The sequence below is a fragment of the Lemur catta genome, chromosome 1, assembly GCF_020740605.2.
Source record: "Lemur catta isolate mLemCat1 chromosome 1, mLemCat1.pri, whole genome shotgun sequence".
Classification (NCBI taxonomy): Eukaryota; Metazoa; Chordata; class Mammalia; order Primates; family Lemuridae; genus Lemur; species Lemur catta.
Genome location: NC_059128.1, coordinates 184620549 through 184630267, shown reverse-complemented (window position 1 = coordinate 184630267; position 9719 = coordinate 184620549). Strand labels below are relative to the sequence as shown.

The 9719-nt window shown below is 36.9% G+C and overlaps 1 pseudogene across 1 annotated transcript; it reads left to right on the top strand.

Annotated features, from left to right (window-relative positions):
• Positions 1–4056: 4056 nt before the first annotated feature.
• On the top strand, positions 4057–4490 carry LOC123641467 (annotated as a pseudogene). The gene has a single exon (XR_006736302.1). The product of XR_006736302.1 is annotated as a non-histone chromosomal protein HMG-17-like (transcript).
• Positions 4491–9719: the final 5229 nt, after the last annotated feature.

Here is a 9719-nt window from a genome sequence, read left to right as displayed (position 1 = left end):
ATAGTTAGGATCTACAAAATCATTGCTGGCTTTAATTTCGCCAAGTGTCCAGATCCCTTGTCCTATTTCTCCCTTTCAGGAATAGAGACTGCCATGTTCAAAGGGCAGTTTTCCTGGGACCACCTCAGTTCTGATGTGAGACCACAGCAGTGTCTCTGAGTACTCCCATCCACTGTTCTCTTTTCCTGTGCTTGGGCTTCAAGCCTTCATCCAGAGGATGTGAGAATATAAGCAAAGAAAGGTGGAATGATAAAAGAAAGCTTCAATTTGGGTGGGAAAAGACACAGCAGTAGAGATTATTAACAAAGATGGCAGAGCCTCTCCAGATAAACCTGAAGACTTTAATATGGATTGAATTCTTTCCCTTATCTGTGAAGACATCTCTGCTTTTAATGTGTTTTTTTGCTGCTTTCAGTTTATCATCAGCATCAGCATCACCATTATCTTATAATGGCACATAATTGATAAAATGCTTTCATCTGTATTACTCCATTTAATCCTTATGAGAACCCTATGTAAAAGTTACTATTATCTTTTTACAGAGGATAAAAAAAAACAGAAATTACATGATTTTCTCAGCTGGTGGCTGAAAAGCAAATCAATTCATATATTCTGACTGTTGTTCATCTATTTGGTCTTAGAATTGACATGCACTATCATGCCATTTGTTCTAAATGACAAAACCTTGAGACACTTTATTCACATTAAAGCATATCCCAAATTATCTGAACCTTCCTTTTGGCACATTGGCAGTCTACTTCTCAACACTTATAAAACTCAGAAGTCTAAGTAGAATAGAAAGAATTCTGACAGTTGTTGTTTGGGTTAAGGATACGATTTCAATTTATTTGCACTTTCCTAAAGTGGCAGACTTGGCAATATTCTACTCTGAAGTCTTTCTTGATATATTTTCCACAAATATGAAGTTTCCCCAATGCTTCAGCTTTAGTAGCAAAAGAGAAAAAATGTTATTTTAGGTGCAGAAGAAAAGATTATGAAGGTTATGGGCAAAAAATGTATTGTCATGGTTCTCCAAAGCTTATATAGGTCCAGTAAACATTTCCAGTTCCCAGACCCCATGTTGGCTCTCATCAAAGAACTCCAAGCCCTGTTTTTAGTTCAGAAAGACCTCCATTACTCTGATAACACCCTGGGTGTCAGATTCTAAAAACACAGAGTTGTCAAGTGTCAACATTTTGTGAAGAGGGGTCAAATTAGCATTTCCTCCTGAGAATTTGAGCCAGCTTTTCCTTTTACTGGTTCTGGCCATCAAAGACAGCAGGGCCGTTTGTTATTTCTTAGACCTGGATAAGAAAAACTGAGCTCTATTGCTCTCAGGGGATGGTTACTACTTGATAGCAAAAGTGAAAAAGAGAAATGAAACTTTCCAACTTTGGCAAAATTTTTTTCTCCCTCTACATTGGCTCATTCGGTAAAATATAACAAAACTTAGAAGGTTGTTGTCTCAGGCCATTAGGGCTGCTAAAACAACATATCTCACACTGAGTAATTTACGAACAGCATGAATCTTGCTCACAGTTCTTAAGGCTGGGAAGTCCAGGAGCAAGGTGCCAGCAGATTCAGTGTCTCGTGAGGGCTTGCTCTCTGCTTCAAAGATGGTGGCTTGTTGCTGTGTCCTCCCATGGCCAAAGGGGTGAACAAGCTTGCTCAAGCCTCTTTTTCATAAGTTAACTAAGCCTATTCATGAGGGTTGAGCTCTCCTGACCCAATCACCTCCCAAAGTCTTCATTTCTTAATACCACCACATCAGAGTTTAGGCTTTAGCATGTGAAATTTAGGGAGACACAAACATTCAGAGCATAGCAGTTATATAAAAAGGGCTTAGTGAAATTATATCAATGTGAGACTCACTGAAACATATTTTACAGTATTTCATGCTTTTGATTCAAATATTTATTGAGGACCTATTCTACATAAGGCACTGTGGGAGGTAAAATGATGACTTTTCAATCACATTGCTCTGGTAAGCCTTTCCTACCTCAAGACCATGTAAGGTGATCATTCTACATGCTTCAGTGGTAGCCAGCATTTACCTTAATCACAGCAGTCACTGAAAAAATATTTACTGAAGGCCTTCTAAGTGGCAGATGATATGCTAAGTCTTGAGATACAACATCTTCCCTGCTGAGCTGTGAACAACCTGAAGACTGAGATTTAAACAGAAATGCATGAATTGAAATAACATTGGTTAGGTCTCCTGAACGAAAGGGCAACATATAGGCTTAGAGAAAGATGGGAACTAGGAGTCCAGGTGGCATTAAATGGTGCACAGTTTTTTTCATCTTAAAATTAAATACCTCTAAAGGTTTAAGGTCTTTGCATCTTCACTCAAGATTCAAAGTCCTTCAAGGGAAAATACAATTAGCCTAGCCTGAGTCATGGGCCCACCACTTGGTTAGAAGCACCCAGATGGACGACCTCACGAAGCTTGTACACATACCAGTGGAGTGGAAATTCACTTACTGGGATGAGCATGTGACCAAATCAAAGAAGAGCAGATACAGATGACTAAAATCCAACAAATATGCATTACGCATGGCAACACTACATAAAAACCTGTGATATCTAAGTTCTGGAATTTAAAAGGGAAATCCATACTTTATGTTTTCTCCAGAAATATTAACTTCCTTCTGGTACCTGACTCCTCTCATTTGCCTCTGGCCTTCCTTCACAAGGAATCTGGAGGTAAGTGCCCACAAATCTACTGCTGGTATATTGTACGAAACAAGGTAGACTAAGAATGGGTAAGTCACAGAATTCTTAAAACAACTATTAACACTTGTGGCTTTGTAGTTATCTAAAGGCTCATTGGCATTTTATCTGGGCAATATTAGGTATTTTTTCCACCTATAAACTTTTTATTTGTCCTTGTAATTTAGAAAAGTGAATTCCTTCACCTGAGAGTTCTCATATCTTCAGGCACTATGAGAGCCACTTTACCTAACATCTTTAAACCTCAATTTTTCCACCTATAAAACAGGAGCTAGGTGCAATCATTGTTAGTGCTCTTTCTTGGTCTAAATATTTATGATATTCAGGCATAGACAGCTTTGCTTTTCATTCAGAAACTTTAACTTTCACTCATCTTGGCCCAGGGAAAAAAATTGAAAACAGGTCAAGTCTGACTCTGGTGCTTGCTTTTTCCTCCTCTGTTGGGTTTTTCTCTTGTTTCTTTATGCCCATTTTCACATTTCCCTGAACTAAATAGTGTAAAAAGGGAAATAGAAGACTTTCAAGGATGGTAACTCCTAAGAATAAAGACATTGTGTCCTGACTCCCACCTTTATGGAAGTTGCTCAACTCACCATAAATGTACCACATTTTCCAGGGTGTGGGGTGGGCTCTGGCTTTCAATTCTGAGACATAGCCTCCCGAATATGGGCCAGTGAATCTGATGATGTCAAGATCTGTGGAGCCTGCTCCTTCTCAGTTCTGAGGATTCAGTCATTGATTCCTCAGCAAGGAGGGGGATTCTAGAACTGTTCACATCATGTAGTGCAAACCACATTTGATTATGTGATGCATCAGGAATTCATTTGAACCCATAGAAAAATCAAGATTCCACACATGGGGGGCAGAGGGAGAACTAAAAACAAATTAAGAAAGAAAAAGATTACACACAGTATAACACTCATTTTTTTATGATTCATGGAATTTTTTCCTTGTAAATTTAAATATAAGTGATTTGTAAAAATTCCTAAATGAGTCTGGTTGCTCCTAAATATTTTCTATTCCTTGTGTTTCTATCTTGAGAAAAACTGGGAAACCCCAGCTCCTTTATCCTTAGAATGCCCTCTCAGGTCCTATTTCTCACTTACTCTCCCCTTACATGAGCAACTGATTTGGTTTCTCCACCTAATATCAAAAGCCTCATATCTAGAGTAAGAATTATTTTTCCAAATGAGCTCTGGAAGTCTCTGGAAATAGAATTTCTACAGACTGGTATTTTATATTTATGATAGTTGATAACATATTATGAATGTGACAGAATCTCTAGCTTCAGAGAATTTTTAAAAATTGCTTGTTTAGGAGCAGTGTGAAGAAGAGGAAGCGAGAACGATCCCCGGACCGACCAAAGCCCACGCGCTGCTGCATCCCCGTGTCCAGCGCCTACGTCCCACCGTGGCCACCATGCCCAAGAGAAAGGCTGAAGGGGATGCTAAAGGAGATAAAGCCAAGGCAAAGGACGAACCACAGAGAAGATCCGCGAGGTTGTCTGCTAAACCTGCTCCCTGCAAAGAAGGGAGAGAAGGTACCCAAAGGGAAAAAGGGAAAAGCTGACGCTGGCAAGGAGGGGAATAACCCTGCAGAAAACGGAGATGCCAAAACAGACCAGGCACAGAAAGCTGAAGGTGCTGGAGATGCCAAGTGAAGTGTGTGCATTTTTGATAACTGTGTACTTCTGGTGACTGTACAGTTTGAAATACTATTTTTTATCAAGTTTTATAAAAATGCAGAATTTTGTTTTACTTTTTTTTTTTTTTAAGCTATGTTGTTAGCACACAGAACACTTCATTGTTGCTTTTGGGGGGAAGGGGGCATATGTCACTAATAGAATGTCTCCAAAGCTAGATCCATATGGGGAAAACACCTTTCCCTTCTAGTTTTGAGAGACTCCCTCTTGGCTCTCAGGAGGAGGGATTCCCTGACGTTGACACACAGCCACCTTGGCACAAATGCCTTGTGGTATGGAAAAACTAATTTGTTTTTATCTCCTATTCTCCCTCTCTGCCTTCAGCATAGTCTTAACTTCCTTAAACCCAGACACCTCTTGGGGCCTGACCTCCAATAATTGCTTACCAGTATGTTGGGTAATCTGGACTTTCCAGTGGCACCACTGAGCTGGTGCCCCTCAAAAGAGCAGCAGTTCCATTTGTAGATTGTGGATCTTCAGATAAATTCTGTCATTTTCATTTCATTTCCGGAAAGTCAGGGTCGGCTTGTGAAAAGTTGTTAAACAACATGCTAAATGTGAAATGTCAACCCTCACTCTAAACTTTCCCTGTTCAGAGCATCAAATGAAGACTTCATTGGATTTTATAGTGGCTTTCTGATTTTGGTAGACCATTGAAGAAGGAAGTTTGAAAGTTGTTGTATACTGTTAGCGATTGTCTGCCCATGTCCTGCCTGAAATACCATGATTGTTTATGAAAAGTATCTTTAATAAAGCTGGATACAGTTTGAAAAAAAAAATTGCTTGTTTAAATACCCTGGCCCCAACATGTGTATTAAACTGCCTTTGGAAATGGTGTCAAATTCTAACTCATTTAGGAAGAACAAAACAATCCCATCTTCATAATCATAAATATTGATGAGCCAGACTTGGGAGAAATAATAATAATAATGATAATTATTGAGAACCTATGTCTTGTCTTTACTTAATTTTTTAGAGTAATTTTAGGTTCACAGCAAAATTAAAGGGAAGGCACAGAGATTCCCCATGCCCCATTCCCAATACACATACATAGCTTCCTCTATTATCAATATCTGCCACTGGAGTAGTACATTTGCTGCACTTGATGAACCTACACTGACACATCATAATCACTCAATGGTTTACTTTGGGGTTTGCTTTTGTTGCACATTCTATGAGTTTAGGCAAATGTATGATGGCATGTGCCCACCAGTATGGTACCATATGCAATATTTTCACTGCCCTAAAAAAAATCCTCTATGTTCTGCATATTTATCCCTCCCTCCCTGCATCCCCTGGTAACCACTGATCTTTTACAGTCTCCATAGTTCTGTCTTTTGGAGAAGGTCATGTTGGAATCATGTAGCATGTAGATTTTTCAGATTGGCATCTTTCACTTAATATGCATTTGTTTCCTCCATATCTTTTCATGGCTTGATAGCTCATTTCTTTTTAGCACTGAATAATATTCCAATGTCTGATTGTGCCACAGTTTATTTATCCATTCACCTACTAAAGAACATTTTTGTTGCTTCCAACTTTTGGTAATTATAAATAAAGCTGCTATAAACATCCATGTGCAGATTTTTTTGTAGACATAACTTTTCAGCTCCTTTTGGGTAAATGCCATGGAATGCAATCACTAGATCATATGGTAAGAACATGTTCCGTTTCATAGAAACTGCCAAAACCTCTTCCACAGTGGCTGTACCATTTTGTATTCCTACCAGCAATGAATGTCTTTTGCTTGGAATCTTTGCCAGAATTTGGTGTTGTCAGTATTCCAGATTTTGGCATTCTAATATGTGTGGAATGGTATCTCATTATTATCACTTGACATATGATGCAGAACATTTTTTCATATGTTTATTTGCTATCTATATATCTTCTTGGTGAGGTGTCTGTTCAAGTCTTTGGGCCAGTTTTTAACCAGGTTATGTGTTTTCTTATTGTTGAGTTACAAGAGTTCTTTGTATATTTTGGGTAACAGTTCTTTATCAGATGTGTCTTTTTAAAATATTTTCTCCCAGTTTGTGTCTCCTGGCATTGTCTTTCACAGAGCAAGAGTTTTTAATTTTAATAAAGTTCAGCTTATCAATTATTTCTTTCATGGATGATGCTTTTGCTGTTGTATCTAAAAAGTCATTGCTATATCTAAGGCGATCCAGGTTTTCTTCTGTGTTATCTCCTAGCAGTTTTATGGTTTTGCATTTTACATTTAAGTCTATGATTTAATTTTTAGTTAATTTTTGTGAAGCATATAAGATCTGTGTCTACATCCATTGTTTTGTATGTGGATGTCCAGTTCTTGTAACACTATTTGTTGAAAAGACAATCTTTCCTCCATTGAATTGCCTTTGCATCTTTGTCAAAGAGCAGTTGACTATATTTGTGTGAGTCTATTTCTGGGTCTCTATCTGTTCTATTTATCTATTTTTCTATTCTTTCACCAATATTATGCTGTCTTAACTACTGTAGCTTTATAGTAAGACTTGAAGTCAGGCAGTGTCAGTCATTTTTTTTTTTTTTTTGAGACAGAGTCTCGCTGTGTTGCCTGGGCTAGAATGAGTGCTGTAGCGTTAGCCTAGCTCACAGCAACCTCAAACTCCTGGGCTTAAGCGATCCTACTGCCTCAGCCTCCTGAGTAGCTGGGACTACAGGCATGCGCCACCATGCCCGGCTAATTTTTTTTATATATATATTTTAGTTGGCCAGATAATTTCTTTCTATTTTTAGTAGAGACGGAGTCTCACTCTTGCTGAGGCTGGTCTCGAACTCCTGACCTCGAGCAATCCACCAGCCTCGGCCTCCCAGAGTGCTAGGATTACAGGTGTGAGCCACTGCGCCTGGCCCTGTGTCAGTCATTTTAACTTTGTTCTTTTCCTTCAATATTATGTTGGCTATTCTGGGTCCTTTGCCTGTCCCCATAAACTTTATAATCAGTTTGCCAATATATACAAAGTAACTTGCTTGGATTTTTATTGTGATTTCGTTGAATCTATAGGTCAAGCTGGAAAGAACTGACATCGTGACACTATTGAGATTTCCTAACCATGAACATGAAATATATCTCCATTTATTTAGGTCTTATTTGATAGCTTTCATTAGAATTTTGTAGTTTCTTTCATATAAATCTTATATATATCTTATAAGATTTATATTTAAATAATCTTTTGTGGGGTGCTAATGTAAATTTTACTGTGTTTTTAATTTCAAATTCCCCTTGTTCATTGCTGGTATATGGAAAAACCATTGACTTTTGTATATTATGTTTGTATTATGAAAGCTTGTTATAATTGCTTATTAATTCTAGAGTGTTTTTAATCAATCCTTTGGGATGATCATGTTATCTTCAAACAAATACAGTTTTATTTCTTCCTTCCCAACCTGCATACTTTTTTTTCCCTTTTTCGGTCTTATTGCACTACCTAGTACTTCCAGCATGAGGCTGAAAAGTGATGAGGGGGGACATATGTGCCTTGTTCCTAAACTTATTGGGAAAGCTTCAAGTTTATCACTATTAAGTATCATGTTAGCTGTAGGATTTTTGTGTATATTTTCTCTCTGCTTGAGGAAGTTCCTCCCCATTCCTAGTTCACTAAGATTATTTTTAAATTATAAATTGGTGTTGGAATTTGTCAAATTTTTTTCTGCATTTATTGATATAATCATGTGACTTTTCTGGTTTAGCTTGCTGATGTGACAGATTGCATGAATTGATTTTCAAATGTTGAACCAGCCTTGTGTACTTGGGATAAATCCTGCTAAGTGGCAGTGTATAATTCCTTTTATACATTGTTGCATACAGTTTGCTAACATTTATTGAAAATTTTTGCATCTATGTTCATGAAAGATATTGGTCTGTAGTTTTCATTTCTTGTAATGTCTTTGTCTGGTTTTAGTAACAAGATAATACTGGCCTCATAGAATAAATTAGGAAGTATTCCTTGTGCTTCTATCCTCTAAAAGAAATTGTAGAGACTTGGCACAATTCCTTCCTAAGTGTTTGGTAGAATTCACCAGGAAAACCTATTTGGGCCTGATGCTTTCTGTTTTGGAAACTTATAAATTATTGATTGGATTTTCTTAATATAGGCCTATTGAGATTGTATATTTCTTCTTGTATGAAGTTTGACAAATTGTAACTTTAAAATAATTGATCCATTTCATCTAAGTTATTAAATTTTTGTGTGTAGCATTGCTCATATTATTCCTTTATTATTCTTTTAATGTCGATAGGATCTATAGTGATGTCCCCTCTTTCTTTTCTGATATTAGCAGTTTGTGTTTTCTCTCTTTTTTCTTAGTTTTCCTGGCTAGGGGCTTATTGATTTTATTGATCTTTTCAAAGAACCAGCTTTTGATTTTTTTGATTTTTTATATTGATGTGCTGTTTTCAATTTCATTGATTTCTGCTCTAATTCTTTTTAGTTTATTTTTCCTCCTGCTTACTTTGGATTTAGTTTGTTTTTCTTCTTTTTTAGTTTTCTAAGGTAGACACTAGATCATTCATTTTAAATCTTTTTTCATTCTAATACATGCATTTTAATACTATAAATTTCCCTGCAAGCTCTGCTTTCACTGCATCCCACAAATTTTGATAAATTGTGCTTTTATTTTCATGTAGTGCAAAATATTTTAAAATTTTTTTGAGATTTTTTTTTTCTTTGACTCACACGTTATTTAGAATCATGTTGGTTGATCTCCAGGCATTGTAATATTTTCCAGTTATCTTTCTGTTATTGATTTCTAGTTTAATTATATTCTGGTCTGAGAGCAAACATTGTATGATTTATATTCTTTTAAATTTGTTAAGATGTGTTTTATGGCCTAGAATGTGCTCTATATATGAATGTTTCATATGAGCTTGAGAAGAATTTGTAATCAGCTGTTGCTGGATGATTTAATCCATAGATGCCAATTATATCCAGTTAGTTGATGGCGGTGCTGAATTCAACTATGTCCTTACTGATTTTCTGCCTGCTAATAGGTCCATTTCTTTTTTGTTGTTGTTATACTCATGGTTATGGTTTATTATAATAAGAGAATATAGAATATTAATAAAATCAGCAAACAGAAAAGATGCATGGACAAAGTCAGGAAGAAAACAGAAGCAATTTTCCATATGACACAGCCCAGTAGATTCACAGGGGATACATTTATTCCCCCAGCAATGATGGTGACAAGATGTGTGAAGTGTTGCCAATCCAGGAAGCTCACCTGAACCTTGGTGTCCAAGTTTTTGTTGATGTAGATGTATAGCTAATAGGTCCATTTCTGATGG